This window comes from Lissotriton helveticus, chromosome 11 (assembly GCF_964261635.1).
Source record: "Lissotriton helveticus chromosome 11, aLisHel1.1, whole genome shotgun sequence".
NCBI lineage: Eukaryota > Metazoa > Chordata > Amphibia > Caudata > Salamandridae > Lissotriton > Lissotriton helveticus.
The window spans coordinates 118,492,626-118,512,538 of record NC_136072.1 but is presented as its reverse complement, the minus strand read 5'-3'; positions in this window follow the sequence as shown (position 1 = coordinate 118,512,538).

The window sequence follows — 19,913 nt, the reverse complement described above, 5'->3', positions numbered from 1 at the left end:
CTGGTGATAACACATTAATGCATGTAAAGTGTTTATGGTTAAAAAGTCAGAATCGGATGAAGGTACGAAATATGGCAACATATAATAAATAACTAATATAATAAATAACCAATGAGATCCCCCTGTTTTTCTCCCTTCACTTGACTTTCTTTTCTGTGTTATTCTCTTTTATGTCCCCAATCTTTGAAACCACAAAAACGCTTTGTACATAGGGTCCGAAGTGTACACAACATTGTCTTACCATTTTCTACAGGTCTTTGAACAGGAAAGATGTCTGGCAAGGAAACATAAACAAAACAGCAATCACACTCCTTATTGAGCTAATGGCACGCTGTGATCAAATCTGACAAAACTGGCTGCAGAACAACTGATCAAATCAATTGTTATAATTAGGCATAACGTGGTTCCACTGCTGCTGCAGAATAGTTTTTAACTCGCTAAACACAACTATTTTAACACGAGCAGACATAAAGCAGGACAATAGTGTTATTTTAAGTTAGCAGATAGTGCAAATATATTGTGTATTCACTGAAAAAACCATAGGTTATAAACCATATATAGTTAGGAATTAGCATTTAAAAAACCTTACTTTACTCACACAAAACCATTGAAATTCCATATATAGTTAGTTGTACTAACTATATATCGTGCACCCGCAATCCACTGCTGATCATGTCACATATTACATCATTCATGACATGGTCAGTGACATCACTGATGACATCACTGATGACATCACTGATGACATCTCAAATGACATCACTGATGACATCACTGATGACATCTCATTTGACATTACTGATCACATCACTGATGACATCATTCATGTGATAATACGATGAACCTCTTCAGACTCTAATATAACCTTAGATACACTCAGTGTAAACACAGACTCACAGATTGTCACTCATCCATGAAGTTACACACACACCTAGTCAGTCATGCAAACAATCAATCACACCTCCATTTCCTTAACTATACAGTTAAACACACCTTACTTATTCAAACATATACTAAAACATATTTACTCACTTATACAATCCTGGATACAAGTTCACAATGATCCATACAGCCACTCACACATTCACTGGCTCTTATGCACAGTTATTTATATATGTCAACTCTCACATGTACTGTATTTTACATATGTACTTACTTTGACATGTAGCACTGAGATATCTATTCACTCACCAATACAGTCATGCACACAGTCAACCGCCCATACAGCTGTTTCCACATGCACTTTTGAACCCATACATCTATGCAGAGAGTCATACACCTCCCAGCCACCCATACACACTCTCAGTCTCCCATACAAATACTTGGGCAACCAATCAATAACCCATATAGTTAATCATATAGCTACTGATCAACACATGCAGCAGTTTACAGAACAACAGACATAATGATGCACAAATTAAGACAGTTTAGTCACTAACCCATGCACTCAGTGAGACACATTTAATCACTCACTCATACAGTCAGTCATGCACCTACTAAATCCTCCTTTGTTCAGACACTTCTACATCCACTCATTCTTCAATATGTAAGACATATTTTAACTTTACAGAAACATACAGTCACTGGATGTTGTCATCAGTGATGTCATCAGTGATGTCATTTGAGATGTCATCAGTGATGTCATCAGTGATGTCATTTGAGATGTCATCAGTGATGTCATCAGTGATGTCACTGACCATGTCATGAATGATGTAATATGTGACATGATCAGCAGTGGATTGCGGGTGCGCGATATATAGTTAGTACAACTAACTATATATGGAATTTCAATGGTTTTGTGTGAGTAAAGGAAGGTTTTTTAAATGCTAATTCCTAACTATATATGGTTTATAACCTATGGTTTTTTCAGTGAATTTTCAAGGTTTTGTAAATGCTAATTCCTAACTATATATGGTCTATAACCTATGGTTTTTTCAGTGAATATATATATATATATATATATATATATATATATATATTTATATATATATATATATATATATATATATATATATATATATATATATAACATTTCTATGGCAAAATGAAACCCCTTATTTTGTTCCTTTTCAAATTAAATGTATTAAGTGTTACCACTTTATTCCAATCAAGATGACTTCAGGTGTGCCATACTTTTGTCATAAGTAAGACTGTTAGCGTTCTAGTTGTTCTTTAAAACACTCTGGGACATTCTGTCACTGGGCTATAGTTGGGCTACATCTGGCTGATATTTGGGCTACATTTGTTTTTTTTTGTCTCTGGCGGCCATCTTTGGGCTACATTGGGCTTCATTGGGCTTCATTGGGCTACATTGGGCTACATTTGGGCTCCAACATATATATAGCCCAATGTAGCCCAATATATATTTTTCAAAGTTAATTTTCGTAAAAACCACTGGAGCATATATCTTGAGACATAGCAAAGGCACATCGGGCTACCAGTCCCTACAATTTTGCCAAGTTTCGTGGAAATCCATTCAGCCGTTCGAGCTAAAAGTGAGTCCAACCGCCCTATGGAAAACTCAATGTTAAAAACACGTTTTGGGACCCCCTTTTTTTTCGGCCCCCGCTTGACGAAACCCCCCCAAATTTTCAGGGGCTGCTCAGAAACAAAATGTTCCATTTTCCAGAATATTTCAGCCAATTCCGTCCTCAAACGCCAAAGTTATTCAACATAGAATTTTCAAAAATCCCATAGGAAAAAAATCCTAACTATATATACCTACTGGCGACCGCCAGTAGGTAATAACTGTGTCAGTATTTACTGTGGGGTTTTCCTGTAAAAGGGTGCGTTTGACAGTACACTGGTATATTGGCCTGTGGTTTGGATGGGTTGTAAGGGTGCTTAGTGGGTAGCATACTCTGTAGTGAGGTGGGGTCCTGCTAGAATGAAGTCAATGAAGCATAAATGGCACAATCCTCAGAGCTAATTGTAAGTTTAATTCATGCTTGCACCTGCAACTAGTCATGTTAACTAGCTCAAACATACTTATTTAATTCATGAAAATTAGTTTCACACTCCAAACTGCATTTACTCACCTGAAGATTTTCATAATAGTAAATCTATGAGCAGGAAGAGGTAGTTGACACGGAGTGAGCATTAAAGGGTGTGAAGTCCATTAGATTGAGAGAATAGGAGACTCGTTAATGAGGTTTCTCTCGATAGAATTGTGCATGTCTCACTGGAAGTACTTGATCTTAAATTGTGGGTGATTTTTCACTTTTCCAACCAAACTGTTTAGTTTTTGTAATGCAAATAATGCAATACAATTTGCACATCCTCATGTTTAAATACATAATAGAGTCACCTATGGGTGAAATTCTACCCACATTAACACTTATGATAGTCGGCAGATTTATAATGAGCAATATACCTCACACAACATTTGGATATTACATTCATGAATGCCATAAAGTAGAATATTGTTTTAAAAATATCGGAAATTAAATATCGTGAAACACACATATTATGATATACATATTTTGAGATAAGTAATATCGTTGTGAATAATATTGATGTTTAATATCGTTTAAACTAATATAGTGTTAAAAATATCGTTTTTTAATTTTTTTAATGTGTTTTAGTTGATATATTAATTTTGTGTTACTTTTGTTTATATAATTGTTATTAATTGTTTTAAATATATAGCTTGTAATTTTCAGTGACTTAGAACATTTAAAAGTTTTTAATAGTAATTTATTGTGTTGCAGTGGGTTGTTGGGTTTGTAGGGGATAGGGTCGGAAGTTAAATAGTTAATAAATAATTAAGAATCATTCAATACAATTTATTTAATTAGATGATTGATATTTATTATGTAATTGATGTAATATTAATTTATTTTCATTATATGTTATTTGCAGGCTATTGGTTTGCAGGGTTATGAGTATGGGAAGTTAAATAAGGAATAAATACTTTTCAATTAATTGTAAATTAATTGTTTGATTGGATCTTAAATATGAAAATTGTGGAATACTTATTTAATTAAATTTTATTTTGGGTGCAGAATGCTGGGTTTGTAGTAGTCTAGGGTAGGACGTTAATTAATTATGGATTGTTAATTCACAGTTTAATTTATGTTTAATATGAAAGTTATGGAATAGTTATTTTTTAGTTATATTGTAGGTTCAGGCTGCTAGGCTTGTGCGGTACAGGTGGGAACTTAATTAAAAATGGAATAACAATTATTCATTAATTGATCATTATTTTATTATATTGAATAGTAATTATGTACATTGATTACATGGATTTCGTTTTTTTAATACCTATATTTTTATCTTAATTAATATTAATAAGTGTTTAATTTGTTTGGCATTCTTGGGGTTACTCATATATGTATTGTGTTTGAAGTGAAGCATTTTCCTTACCCTTGTTTAGACTGCTGTAGGAATAGTAAAATCAACTTCTTCGCAGTTCAACACTTTCACTACTGTTGTGGTGTTTGGTGCGGGTATAGTAAATTTCTCTTCTCTGAAATCTTACGCTTTCCCTACTGTTGCAGTGACTGGAGTGGAGATAGTACATTTAACCCCTTCAAAATCCAACACTTTCCCTACTGTTGCACTTACTGGAGTGGGAATGCTAAATTTCACCCCTCCAAAATCCAACGCTTTCCCTACTGTTGCAAAGGCAGATGAGGGACTAGTACCTGTTACCCATCCAAAGTCCAACAGTTTACCTACTTTTGAGCTGACTGGAGTGTGAATAGTAAATTTCACCAGGGACGTAATGGCATATAATGTTAAAATACATTATACAACAAGCAGGGCAGTGGAAAGGGAGACAAATACAGCTATGAGGGTAATAAGTGAGAGAAAACACAATATTTGTAAAATAACCAACATTTTTGAAGACTTTCAAAGCAGAGAGGGAGAGGGTGTGTGCACATTTTTTCAGTGTATAAATACCTTCTGAAATCCGACAGACATCTCCCCATACCCAACTGAAAGCACCTGTACCCTACTATTCACAAGAAAATACATTTATTAGGGAGAGTGTAACATCCTGAATATCCCCCCAGAAACTGTGCACCTGAACAACACGCCTACTCCAATGCTTTCCCTACTATTGCACAGACTGGAGTGGATATAGTAAATTTTACCCCTCCAAAGTCCACTACTGTTCTGCTATTTGGAGTGGAAATAGTACATTTCACCCCTCTGAAATCCACTGATTTCCCTACTGTTGCACAGACTGGAGTGGGAATAGCAAATTGTACTCTTCCAGAGACCAACATTTTCCCTTATTTTGCGCTGACTGGAGTGTGTATAATACATTTCATCTCTCTGAAATCCAGTGCTTTTCCTACTGTTGCCCGGTTTGGAGTGAGCATAGTTACTTTAACCCCTCCGAAGGACTACACTGTCACCACGGTTGTGTTCTTTGGCATGGGACTCGTAAATGTCACCCCTCTGAAGTCCATCGCTTTCCCTACTGTTGCACAGGTCGGAGTGGGAATAGTGCATTTTACCCCTCCGAAGCCAAAACATTCCCTACTGTTGCATAAACTAGAGTGGTAATAGTATAGGTGATATTCTTAGACTCCAATAGTTTTCATAATATTGGTTAAATAGATGTTATACCATTAAGGGACCGATTACGATGTTGGGTGGAAAGCTTCTTCCCGACAGTCGGAATCTGCTCGACCGTGTCGGAATCCTTCTGACCAACTCCGTCGGTTTACAATCCGCCCGACCGAATTACGAAGTTAGCGGTTGAAAAAGAAACCCCGCAGTTATTCCGAATCGGTTCCGACTATCCCTTGGAGTATTCGTGTGGGTCAGGACCGCACCGTGCACCTCTACGGACAGCGTTTCCGACCGACCGATTACAATATCAATTTTCAACAGCCTTTTGGAGTCGGCCTGTCCAACACAAAAAGGCTGTCGGAAAGTGACTTTGGGGGCCCCTAGTAAGTCCCCCTTCATCCTGAGGCCTCAGTTTGGGGGCCGTGAGGGTACCTAAGGGACCCCGCAGGCACAATTGGGTGCCAGCGACATGGTGCAGGGTTTTACACACACACCCCCTTTCTCCATAGGAACCTGTGTTGTCGGGCGGAACACAAGCTCCCATAGGGATCAATAGGACTCTGACTGAACAGTGTTCGGTCGCTTTGTATTGGACCAGTGGAACTGCCGACTGCAAGTCGGTCGGTTCCCAAATCCAAGACGGTGTCGGGTGGAACTTCGTAATGAGGCCCTAAGTGTTTTATTTTGTTATGTTTTATATCATTCATTTTTATTTTCACATTATTATTATAGTATTTTTTGTAATTGTGTTTTAGGATTTTTCAATTTTTAATGTTTTATTTTTTGTCGGTATTAATTGTTACATTTTTTCTTATTTAATTGCTTATATTTCATGGTTTTGTGTATTTTATCTATATATCTATCTCTCTCTCTCTCTATATATATATATATATATATATATATATCTATATATACACACACATACACATACACACACACACACATATATATATATAAAAACTTTGATAGAAAAGCAGACATTTGAGGTGAACAAATTTAGAGTGTTGCTGGTTTTGTTGGGTGCTCTATACAGGAGCTGCTCTCCACCTAAACTTGGGAACTACCCAGAGATCTCTGCTTCTTTTTTGAATAATTTATGCAGCATTCTATGCCTTCTTTTGGCTTATACTGGGTGCTCTATTGTCTCTCTCTATATATATATCCTTTTAGCCAGAGAGTGTTGCATACATTATGCAAAAAAGAGGCAAAGAACTCTGGGTAGTTCCCAAGATTAGGTGGAGAGCAACTCCTGTATAAAACACTCTACCACACCAGTGGCGCTCTGAATTGCTCACCTCAAATATTTGCATTTCTACTAAAGTTTATAAGCACAGGATTAGCACACTGCCATCCGTGCCAAGCTTGAAAGTGATAAAGTATTTTGCCGTTTATATATATATATATATATATATGCTCACCTGCTCTCCGAGGACGCATATGATTAAGACCTGCAGAGGTCGAAACCGGTAACGCTTTTCCTGGTGATATAAAAGCTGTTTCCTCGATGTCCGACTGGTGGGCTTGATTTCTGCGCTAGAAGTAAGCGTGAAGAACTGTGTGCTATATATATATATATATATATATATATATATATATATATATATATATATATATATATATATGATTCAAGTTACTGCTCCGTTCTTTACACGAGGAAAAGCATTCCATCATTCCATATATATATATATAATTCAAGTGCAGATTAGCCCCATGAAGACAAGCCACAAGAAATTATTTCACTCGCATTTATTCTTTCCATCACTTGCCAGCAAACGAACTTGAAGGTACAGATCACATCAGTTCTTGATATTTGCCAGACGCGTTTCAGGATACTAAAATCCTTTCTTCAGTGGCTCAGGCAAGACTCTCGTAATTTGCACTTTTAACTTGTTACCTCAGTAGGTGTGGCTTCTGTGCAAAGCTCTCTGGTCGTTGTAGTGCTTTTAATAATTGTTCCTCTTGTGAGGGAGGCTTTCTGTCCCATTTTCCGCCTATTAAATTATTTTCCTAGTGGAAAGGTGAAAATGTCTCTCCCTTTCATCTGCCCTGCTTTACAATGATGAAAAACGAGTTCCAAGCAGCGTCGTTCTGCAGCGCGCTGCTCACCTTCTTTCCAAGCTGCAGGCTGTATTCTGGAGCCTGCATGGACCCGCCTTCAGGCGATAGGCTTGTCCTCGTGGCTGGGCAAAAGCCATAAACATAATTCAAGTGCATATTAGCCCCATGAAGACAAGCCACAAGAAATTATTTCACTCGCATTTATTCTTTCCATCACTTGCCAGCAGACGAACTTGAAGGTACAGATCACATCAGTTCTTGATATTTGCCAGACGCGTTTCAGGATACTAAAATCCTTTCTTCAGTGGCTCAGGCAAGGGAAATGAATGCACTCTCGTAATTTGCACTTTTAACTTGTTACCTCAGTAGGTGTGGCTTCTGTGCAAAGCTCTCTGGTCGTTGTAGTGCTTTTAATAATTGTTCCTCTTGTGAGGGAGGCTTTCTGTCCCATTTTCCGCCTATTAAATTATTTTCCTAGTGGAAAGGTGAAAATGTCTCTCCCTTTCATCTGCCCTGCTTTACAATGATGAAAAACGAGTTCCAAGCAGCGTCGTTCTGCAGCGCGCTGCTCACCTTCTTTCCAAGCTGCAGGCTGTATTCTGGAGCCTGCATGGACCCGCCTTCAGGCGATAGGCTTGTCCTCGTGGCTGGGCAAAAGCCATAAACATTATTCAAGTGCAGATTAGCCCCATGAAGACAAGCCACAAGAAATTATTTCACTCGCATTTATTCTTTCCATCACTTGCCAGCAGACGAACTTGAAGGTACAGATCACATCAGTTCTTGATATTTGCCAGACGCGTTTCAGGATACTAAAATCCTTTCTTCAGTGGCTCAGGCAAGGGAAATGAATGCACTCTCGTAATTTGCACTTTTAACTTGTTACCTCAGTAGGTGTGGCTTCTGTGCAAAGCTCTCTGGTCGTTGTAGTGCTTTTAATAATTGTTCCTCTTGTGAGGGAGGCTTTCTGTCCCATTTTCCGCCTATTAAATTATTTTCCTAGTGGAAAGGTGAAAATGTCTCTCCTTTTCATCTGCCCTGCTTTACAATGATGAAAAACGAGTTCCAAGCAGCGTCGTTCTGCAGCGCGCTGCTCACCTTCTTTCCAAGCTGCAGGCTGTATTCTGGAGCCTGCATGGACCTGCCTTCAGGCGATAGGCTTGTCCTCGTGGCTGGGCAAAAGCCATAAACATAATTCAAGTGCAGATTAGCCCCATGAAGACAAGCCACAAGAAATTATTTCACTCGCATTTATTCTTTCCATCACTTGCCAGCAGACGAACTTGAAGGTACATTAACATCAGTTCTTGATATTTGCCAGACGCGTTTCAGGATACTAAAATCCTTTCTTCAGTGGCTCAGGCAAGGGAAATGAATGCACTCTCGTAATTTGCACTTTTAACTTGTTACCTCAGTAGGTGTGGCTTCTGTGCACAGCTCTCTGGTCGTTGTAGTGCTTTTAATAATTGTTCCTCTTGTGAGGGAGGCTTTCGGTCCCATTTTCCGCCTATTAAATTATTTTCCTAGTGGAAAGGTGAAAATGTCTCTCCCTTTCATCTGCCCTGCTTTACAATGATGAAAAACGAGTTCCAAGCAGCGTCATTGTGCAGCGCGCTGCTCACCTTCTTTCCAAGCTGCAGGCTGTATTCTGGAGCCTGCATGGACCCGCCTTCAGGCGATAGGCTTGTCCTCGTGGCTGGGCAAAAGCCATAAACATAATTCAAGTGCAGATTAGCCCCATGAAGACAAGCCACAAGAAATTATTTCACTCGCATTTATTCTTTCCATCACTTGCCAGCAGACGAACTTGAAGGTACAGATCACATCAGTTCTTGATATTTGCCAGACGCGTTTCAGGATACTAAAATCCTTTCTTCAGTGGCTCAGGCAAGGGTAATGAATGCACTCTCGTAATTTGCACTTTTAACTTGTTACCTCAGTAGGTGTGGCTTCTGTGCAAAGCTCTCTGGTCGTTGTAGTGCTTTTAATAATTGTTCCTCTTGTGAGGGAGGCTTTCTGTCCCATTTTCCGCCTATTAAATTATTTTCCTAGTGGAAAGGTGAAAATGTCTCTCCCTTTCATCTGCCCTGCTTTACAATGATGAAAAACGAGTTCCAAGCAGCGTCGTTCTGCAGCGCGCTGTTCACCTTCTTTCCAAGCTGCAGGCTGTATTCTGGAGCCTGCATGGACCCGCCTTCAGGCGATAGGCTTGTCCTCGTGGCTGGGCAAAAGCCATAAACATAATTCAAGTGCAGATTAGCCCCATGAAGACAAGCCACAAGAAATTATTTCACTCGCATTTATTCTTTCCATCACTTGCCAGCAGACGAACTTGAAGGTACAGATCACATCAGTTCTTGATATTTGCCAGACGCGTTTCAGGATACTAAAATCCTTTCTTCAGTGGCTCAGGCAAGGGAAATGAATGCACTCTCGTAATTTGCACTTTTAACTTGTTACCTCAGTAGGTGTGGCTTCTGTGCAAAGCTCTCTGGTCGTTGTAGTGCTTTTAATAATTGTTCCTCTTGTGAGGGAGGCTTTCGGTCCCATTTTCCTTCTATTAAATTATTTTCCTAGTGGAAAGGTGAAAATGTCTCTCCCTTTCATCTGCCCTGCTTTACAATGATGAAAAACGAGTTCCAAGCAGCGTCGTTCTGCAGCGCGCTGCTCACCTTCTTTCCAAGCTGCAGGCTGTATTCTGGAGCCTGCATGGACCCGCCTTCAGGCGATAGGCTTGTCCTCGTGGCTGGGCAAAAGCCATAAACATAATTCAAGTGCATATTAGCCCCATGAAGACAAGCCACAAGAAATTATTTCACTCGCATTTATTCTTTCCATCACTTGCCAGCAGACGAACTTGAAGGTACAGATCACATCAGTTCTTGATATTTGCCAGACGCGTTTCAGGATACTAAAATCCTTTCTTCAGTGGCTCAGGCAAGGGAAATGAATGCACTCTCGTAATTTGCACTTTTAACTTGTTACCTCAGTAGGTGTGGCTTCTGTGCAAAGCTCTCTGGTCGTTGTAGTGCTTTTAATAATTGTTCCTCTTGTGAGGGAGGCTTTCTGTCCCATTTTCCGCCTATTAAATTATTTTCCTAGTGGAAAGGTGAAAATGTCTCTCCCTTTCATCTGCCCTGCTTTACAATGATGAAAAACGAGTTCCAAGCAGCGTCGTTCTGCAGCGCGCTGCTCACCTTCTTTCCAAGCTGCAGGCTGTATTCTGGAGCCTGCATGGACCCGCCTTCAGGCGATAGGCTTGTCCTCGTGGCTGGGCAAAAGCCATAAACATTATTCAAGTGCAGATTAGCCCCATGAAGACAAGCCACAAGAAATTATTTCACTCGCATTTATTCTTTCCATCACTTGCCAGCAGACGAACTTGAAGGTACAGATCACATCAGTTCTTGATATTTGCCAGACGCGTTTCAGGATACTAAAATCCTTTCTTCAGTGGCTCAGGCAAGGGAAATGAATGCACTCTCGTAATTTGCACTTTTAACTTGTTACCTCAGTAGGTGTGGCTTCTGTGCAAAGCTCTCTGGTCGTTGTAGTGCTTTTAATAATTGTTCCTCTTGTGAGGGAGGCTTTCTGTCCCATTTTCCGCCTATTAAAATATTTTCCTAGTGGAAAGGTGAAAATGTCTCTCCTTTTCATCTGCCCTGCTTTACAATGATGAAAAACGAGTTCCAAGCAGCGTCGTTCTGCAGCGCGCTGCTCACCTTCTTTCCAAGCTGCAGGCTGTATTCTGGAGCCTGCATGGACCTGCCTTCAGGCGATAGGCTTGTCCTCGTGGCTGGGCAAAAGCCATAAACATAATTCAAGTGCAGATTAGCCCCATGAAGACAAGCCACAAGAAATTATTTCACTCGCATTTATTCTTTCCATCACTTGCCAGCAGACGAACTTGAAGGTACATTAACATCAGTTCTTGATATTTGCCAGACGCGTTTCAGGATACTAAAATCCTTTCTTCAGTGGCTCAGGCAAGGGAAATGAATGCACTCTCGTAATTTGCACTTTTAACTTGTTACCTCAGTAGGTGTGGCTTCTGTGCACAGCTCTCTGGTCGTTGTAGTGCTTTTAATAATTGTTCCTCTTGTGAGGGAGGCTTTCGGTCCCATTTTCCGCCTATTAAATTATTTTCCTAGTTGAAAGGTGAAAATGTCTCTCCCTTTCATCTGCCCTGCTTTACAATGATGAAAAACGAGTTCCAAGCAGCGTCATTGTGCAGCGCGCTGCTCACCTTCTTTCCAAGCTGCAGGCTGTATTCTGGAGCCTGCATGGACCCGCCTTCAGGCGATAGGCTTGTCCTCGTGGCTGGGCAAAAGCCATAAACATAATTCAAGTGCAGATTAGCCCCATGAAGACAAGCCACAAGAAATTATTTCACTCGCATTTATTCTTTCCATCACTTGCCAGCAGACGAACTTGAAGGTACAGATCACATCAGTTCTTGATATTTGCCAGACGCGTTTCAGGATACTAAAATCCTTTCTTCAGTGGCTCAGGCAAGGGTAATGAATGCACTCTCGTAATTTGCACTTTTAACTTGTTACCTCAGTAGGTGTGGCTTCTGTGCAAAGCTCTCTGGTCGTTGTAGTGCTTTTAATAATTGTTCCTCTTGTGAGGGAGGCTTTCTGTCCCATTTTCCGCCTATTAAATTATTTTCCTAGTGGAAAGGTGAAAATGTCTCTCCCTTTCATCTGCCCTGCTTTACAATGATGAAAAACGAGTTCCAAGCAGCGTCGTTCTGCAGCGCGCTGTTCACCTTCTTTCCAAGCTGCAGGCTGTATTCTGGAGCCTGCATGGACCCGCCTTCAGGCGATAGGCTTGTCCTCGTGGCTGGGCAAAAGCCATAAACATAATTCAAGTGCAGATTAGCCCCATGAAGACAAGCCACAAGAAATTATTTCACTCGCATTTATTCTTTCCATCACTTGCCAGCAGACGAACTTGAAGGTACAGATCACATCAGTTCTTGATATTTGCCAGACGCGTTTCAGGATACTAAAATCCTTTCTTCAGTGGCTCAGGCAAGGGAAATGAATGCACTCTCGTAATTTGCACTTTTAACTTGTTACCTCAGTAGGTGTGGCTTCTGTGCAAAGCTCTCTGGTCGTTGTAGTGCTTTTAATAATTGTTCCTCTTGTGAGGGAGGCTTTCGGTCCCATTTTCCTTCTATTAAATTATTTTCCTAGTGGAAAGGTGAAAATGTCTCTCCCTTTCATCTGCGCTGCTTTACAATGATGAAAAACGAGTTCCAAGCAGCATCGTTCTGCAGCGCGCTGCTCACCTTCTTTCCAAGCTGCAGGCTGTATTCTGGAGCCTGCATGGACCCGCCTTCAGGCGATAGGCTTGTCCTCGTGGCTGGGCAAAAGCCATAAACATAATTCAAGTGCAGATTAGCCCCATGAAGACAAGCCACAAGAAATTATTTCACTCGCATTTATTCTTTCCATCACTTGCCAGCAGACGAACTTGAAGGTACAGATCACATCAGTTCTTGATATTTGCCAGACGCGTTTCAGGATACTAAAATCCTTTCTTCAGTGGCTCAGGCAAGGGAAATGAATGCACTCTCGTAATTTGCACTTTTAACTTGTTACCTCAGTGGCTTCTGTGCAAAGCTCTCCAGTCGTTGTAGTGCTTTTAATAATTGTTCCTCTTGTGAGGGAGGCTTTCTGTCCCATTTTCCGCCTATTAAATTATTTTCCTAGTGGAAAGGTGAAAATGTCTCTCCCTTTCATCTGCCCTGCTTTACAATGATGAAAAACGAGTTCCAAGCAGCATCGTTCTGCAGCGCGCTGCTCACCTTCTTTCCAAGCTGCAGGCTGTATTCTGGAGCCTGCATGGACCCGCCTTCAGGCGATAGGCTTGTCCTCGTGGCTGGGCAAAAGCCATAAACATAATTCAAGTGCAGATTAGCCCCATGAAGACAAGCCACAAGAAATTATTTCACTCGCATTTATTCTTTCCATCACTTGCCAGCAGACGAACTTGAAGGTACAGATCACATCAGTTCTTGATATTTGCCAGACGCGTTTCAGGATACTAAAATCCTTTCTTCAGTGGCTCAGGCAAGGGAAATGAATGCACTCTCGTAATTTGCACTTTTAACTTGTTACCTCAGTAGGTGTGGCTTCTGTGCAAAGCTCTCTGGTCGTTGTAGTGCTTTTAATAATTGTTCCTCTTGTGAGGGAGGCTTTCTGTCCCATTTTCCGCCTATTAAAATATTTTCCTAGTGGAAAGGTGAAAATGTCTCTCCCTTTCATCTGCCCTGCTTTACAATGATGAAAAACGAGTTCCAAGCAGCGTCGTTCTGCAGCGCGCTGCTCACCTTCTTTCCAAGCTGCAGGCTGTATTCTGGAGCCTGCATGGACCCGCCTTCAGGCGATAGGCTTGTCCTCGTGGCTGGGCAAAAGCCATAAACATAATTCAAGTGCAGATTAGCCCCATGAAGACAAGCCACAAGAAATTATTTCACTCGCATTTATTCTTTCCATCACTTGCCAGCAGACGAACTTGAAGGTACAGATCACATCAGTTCTTGATATTTGCCAGACGCGTTTCAGGATACTAAAATCCTTTCTTCAGTGGCTCAGGCAAGGGAAATGAATGCACTCTCGTAATTTGCACTTTTAACTTGTTACCTCAGTAGATGTGGCTTCTGTGCAAAGCTCTCTGGTCGTTGTAGTGCTTTTAATAATTGTTCCTCTTGTGAGGGAGGCTTTCGGTCCCATTTTCCGCCTATTAAATTATTTTCCTAGTGGAAAGGTGAAAATGTCTCTCCCTTTCATCTGCCCTGCTTTACAATGATGAAAAACGAGTTCCAAGCAGCGTCGTTCTGCAGCGCACTGCTCACCTTCTTTCCAAGCTGCAGGCTGTATTCTGGAGCCTGCATGGACCCGCCTTCAGGCGATAGGCTTGTCCTCGTGGCTGGGCAAAAGCCATAAACATAATTCAAGTGCAGATTAGCCCCATGAAGACAAGCCACAAGAAATTATTTCACTCGCATTTATTCTTTCCATCACTTGCCAGCAGACGAACTTGAAGGTACAGATCACATCAGTTCTTGATATTTGCCAGACGCGTTTCAGGATACTAAAATCCTTTCTTCAGTGGCTCAGGCAAGGGAAATGAATTCACTCTCGTAATTTGCACTTTTAACTTGTTACCTCAGTAGGTGTGGCTTCTGTGCAAAGCTCTCTGGTCGTTGTAGTGCTTTTAATAATTGTTCCTCTTGTGAGGGAGGCTTTCTGTCCCATTTTCCGCCTATTAAAATATTTTCCTAGTGGAAAGGTGAAAATGTCTCTCCCTTTCATCTGCCCTGCTTTACAATGATGAAAAACGAGTTCCAAGCAGCGTCGTTCTGCAGCGCGCTGTTCACCTTCTTTCCAAGCTGCAGGCTGTATTCTGGAGCCTGCATGGACCCGCCTTCAGGCGATAGGCTTGTCCTCGTGGCTGGGCAAAAGCCATAAACATAATTCAAGTGCAGATTAGCCCCATGAAGACAAGCCACAAGAAATTATTTCACTCGCATTTATTCTTTCCATCACTTGCCAGCAGACGAACTTGAAGGTACAGATCACATCAGTTCTTGATATTTGCCAGACGCGTTTCAGGATACTAAAATCCTTTCTTCAGTGGCTCAGGCAAGGGAAATGAATGCACTCTCGTAATTTGCACTTTTAACTTGTTACCTCAGTAGGTGTGGCTTCTGTGCAAAGCTCTCTGGTCGTTGTAGTGCTTTTAATAATTGTTCCTCTTGTGAGGGAGGCTTTCGGTCCCATTTTCCGCCTATTAAATTATTTTCCTAGTGGAAAGGTGAAAATGTCTCTCCCTTTCATCTGCCCTGCTTTACAATGATGAAAAACGAGTTCCAAGCAGCGTCGTTCTGCAGCGCACTGCTCACCTTCTTTCCAAGCTGCAGGCTGTATTCTGGAGCCTGCATGGACCCGCCTTCAGGCGATAGGCTTGTCCTCGTGGCTGGGCAAAAGCCATAAACATAATTCAAGTGCAGATTAGCCCCATGAAGACAAGCCACAAGAAATTATTTCACTCGCATTTATTCTTTCCATCACTTGCCAGCAGACGAACTTGAAGGTACAGATCACATCAGTTCTTGATATTTGCCAGACGCGTTTCAGGATACTAAAATCCTTTCTTCAGTGGCTCAGGCAAGGGAAATGAATGCACTCTCGTAATTTGCACTTTTAACTTGTTACCTCAGTAGGTGTGGCTTCTGTGCAAAGCTCTCTGGTCGTTGTAGTGCTTTTAATAATTGTTCCTCTTGTGAGGGAGGCTTTCGGTCCCATTTTCCTTCTATTAAATTATTTTCCTAGTGGAAAGGTGAAAATGTCTCTCCCTTTCATCTGCGCTGCTTTACAATGATGAAAAACGAGTTCCAAGCAGCATCGTTCTGCAGCGCGCTGCTCACCTTCTTTCCAAGCTGCAGGCTGTATTCTGGAGCCTGCATGGACCCGCCTTCAGGCGATAGGCTTGTCCTCGTGGCTGGGCAAAAGCCATAAACATAATTCAAGTGCAGATTAGCCCCATGAAGACAAGCCACAAGAAATTATTTCACTCGCATTTATTCTTTCCATCACTTGCCAGCAGACGAACTTGAAGGTACAGATCACATCAGTTCTTGATATTTGCCAGACGCGTTTCAGGATACTAAAATCCTTTCTTCAGTGGCTCAGGCAAGGGAAATGAATGCACTCTCGTAATTTGCACTTTTAACTTGTTACCTCAGTGGCTTCTGTGCAAAGCTCTCCAGTCGTTGTAGTGCTTTTAATAATTGTTCCTCTTGTGAGGGAGGCTTTCTGTCCCATTTTCCGCCTATTAAATTATTTTCCTAGTGGAAAGGTGAAAATGTCTCTCCCTTTCATCTGCCCTGCTTTACAATGATGAAAAACGAGTTCCAAGCAGCATCGTTCTGCAGCGCGCTGCTCACCTTCTTTCCAAGCTGCAGGCTGTATTCTGGAGCCTGCATGGACCCGCCTTCAGGCGATAGGCTTGTCCTCGTGGCTGGGCAAAAGCCATAAACATAATTCAAGTGCAGATTAGCCCCATGAAAACAAGCCACAAGAAATTATTTCACTCGCATTTATTCTTTCCATCACTTGCCAGCAGACGAACTTGAAGGTACAGATCACATCAGTTCTTGATATTTGCCAGACGCGTTTCAGGATACTAAAATCCTTTCTTCAGTGGCTCAGGCAAGGGAAATGAATGCACTCTCGTAATTTGCACTTTTAACTTGTTACCTCAGTAGGTGTGGCTTCTGTGCAAAGCTCTCTGGTCGTTGTAGTGCTTTTAATAATTGTTCCTCTTGTGAGGGAGGCTTTCTGTCCCATTTTCCGCCTATTAAAATATTTTCCTAGTGGAAAGGTGAAAATGTCTCTCCCTTTCATCTGCCCTGCTTTACAATGATGAAAAACGAGTTCCAAGCAGCGTCGTTCTGCAGCGCGCTGTTCACCTTCTTTCCAAGCTGCAGGCTGTATTCTGGAGCCTGCATGGACCCGCCTTCAGGCGATAGGCTTGTCCTCGTGGCTGGGCAAAAGCCATAAACATAATTCAAGTGCAGATTAGCCCCATGAAGACAAGCCACAAGAAATTATTTCACTCGCATTTATTCTTTCCATCACTTGCCAGCAGACGAACTTGAAGGTACAGATCACATCAGTTCTTGATATTTGCCAGACGCGTTTCAGGATACTAAAATCCTTTCTTCAGTGGCTCAGGCAAGGGAAATGAATGCACTCTCGTAATTTGCACTTTTAACTTGTTACCTCAGTAGGTGTGGCTTCTGTGCAAAGCTCTCTGGTCGTTGTAGTGCTTTTAATAATTGTTCCTCTTGTGAGGGAGGCTTTCGGTCCCATTTTCCGCCTATTAAATTATTTTCCTAGTGGAAAGGTGAAAATGTCTCTCCCTTTCATCTGCCCTGCTTTACAATGATGAAAAACGAGTTCCAAGCAGCGTCGTTCTGCAGCGCACTGCTCACCTTCTTTCCAAGCTGCAGGCTGTATTCTGGAGCCTGCATGGACCCGCCTTCAGGCGATAGGCTTGTCCTCGTGGCTGGGCAAAAGCCATAAACATAATTCAAGTGCAGATTAGCCCCATGAAGACAAGCCACAAGAAATTATTTCACTCGCATTTATTCTTTCCATCACTTGCCAGCAGACGAACTTGAAGGTACAGATCACATCAGTTCTTGATATTTGCCAGACGCGTTTCAGGATACTAAAATCCTTTCTTCAGTGGCTCAGGCAAGGGAAATGAATTCACTCTCGTAATTTGCACTTTTAACTTGTTACCTCAGTAGGTGTGGCTTCTGTGCAAAGCTCTCTGGTCGTTGTAGTGCTTTTAATAATTGTTCCTCTTGTGAGGGAGGCTTTCTGTCCCATTTTCCGCCTATTAAAATATTTTCCTAGTGGAAAGGTGAAAATGTCTCTCCCTTTCATCTGCCCTGCTTTACAATGATGAAAAACGAGTTCCAAGCAGCGTCGTTCTGCAGCGCGCTGTTCACCTTCTTTCCAAGCTGCAGGCTGTATTCTGGAGCCTGCATGGACCCGCCTTCAGGCGATAGGCTTGTCCTCGTGGCTGGGCAAAAGCCATAAACATAATTCAAGTGCAGATTAGCCCCATGAAGACAAGCCACAAGAAATTATTTCACTCGCATTTATTCTTTCCATCACTTGCCAGCAGACGAACTTGAAGGTACAGATCACATCAGTTCTTGATATTTGCCAGACGCGTTTCAGGATACTAAAATCCTTTCTTCAGTGGCTCAGGCAAGGGAAATGAATGCACTCTCGTAATTTGCACTTTTAACTTGTTACCTCAGTGGCTTCTGTGCAAAGCTCTCCAGTCGTTGTAGTGCTCTTAATAATTGTTCCTCTTGTGAGGGAGGCTTTCTGTCCCATTTTCCGCCTATTAAATTATTTTCCTAGTGGAAAGGTGAAAATGTCTCTCCCTTTCATCTGCCCTGCTTTACAATGATGAAAAACGAGTTCCAAGCAGCATCGTTCTGCAGCGCGCTGCTCACCTTCTTTCCAAGCTGCAGGCTGTATTCTGGAGCCTGCATGGACCCGCCTTCAGGCGATAGGCTTGTCCTCGTGGCTGGGCAAAAGCCATAAACATAATTCAAGTGCAGATTAGCCCCATGAAGACAAGCCACAAGAAATTATTTCACTCGCATTTATTCTTTCCATCACTTGCCAGCAGACGAACTTGAAGGTACAGATCACATCAGTTCTTGATATTTGCCAGACGCGTTTCAGGATACTAAAATCCTTTCTTCAGTGGCTCAGGCAAGGGAAATGAATGCACTCTCGTAATTTGTACTTTTAACTTGTTACCTCAGTAGGTGTGGCTTCTGTGCAAAGCTCTCTGGTCGTTGTAGTGCTTTTAATAATTGTTCCAATTGTGAGGGAGGCTTTCTGTCCCATTTTCCGCCTATTAAAATATTTTCCTAGTGGAAAGGTGAAAATGTCTCTCCCTTTCATCTGCCCTGCTTTACAATGATGAAAAATGAGTTCCAAGCAGCGTCGTTCTGCAGCGCGCTGTTCACCTTCTTTCCAAGCTGCACGCTGTATTCTGGAGCCTGCATGGACCCGCCTTCAGGCGATAGGCTTGTCCTCGTGGCTGGGCAAAAGCCATAAACATAATTCAAGTGCAGATTAGCCCCATGAAGACAAGCCACAAGAAATTATTTCACTCGCATTTATTCTTTCCATCACTTGCCAGCAGACGAACTTGAAGGTACAGATCACATCAGTTCTTGATATTTGCCAGACGCGTTTCAGGATACTAAAATCCTTTCTTCAGTGGCTCAGGCAAGGGAAATGAATGCACTCTCGTAATTTGCACTTTTAACTTGTTACCTCAGTAGGTGTGGCTTCTGTGCAAAGCTCTCTGGTCGTTGTAGTGCTTTTAATAATTGTTCCTCTTGTGAGGGAGGCTTTCGGTCCCATTTTCCGCCTATTAAATTATTTTCCTAGTGGAAAGGTGAAAATGTCTCTCCCTTTCATCTGCCCTGCTTTACAATGATGAAAAACGAGTTCCAAGCAGCGTCGTTCTGCAGCGCGCTGCTCACCTTCTTTCCAAGCTGCAGGCTGTATTCTGGAGCCTGCATGGACCCGCCTTCAGGCGATAGGCTTGTCCTCGTGGCTGGGCAAAAGCCATAAACATAATTCAAGTGCAGATTAGCCCCATGAAGACAAGCCACAAGAAAATATTTCACTCGCATTTATTCTTTCCATCACTTGCCAGCAGACGAACTTGAAGGTACAGATCACATCAGTTCTTGATATTTGCCAGAC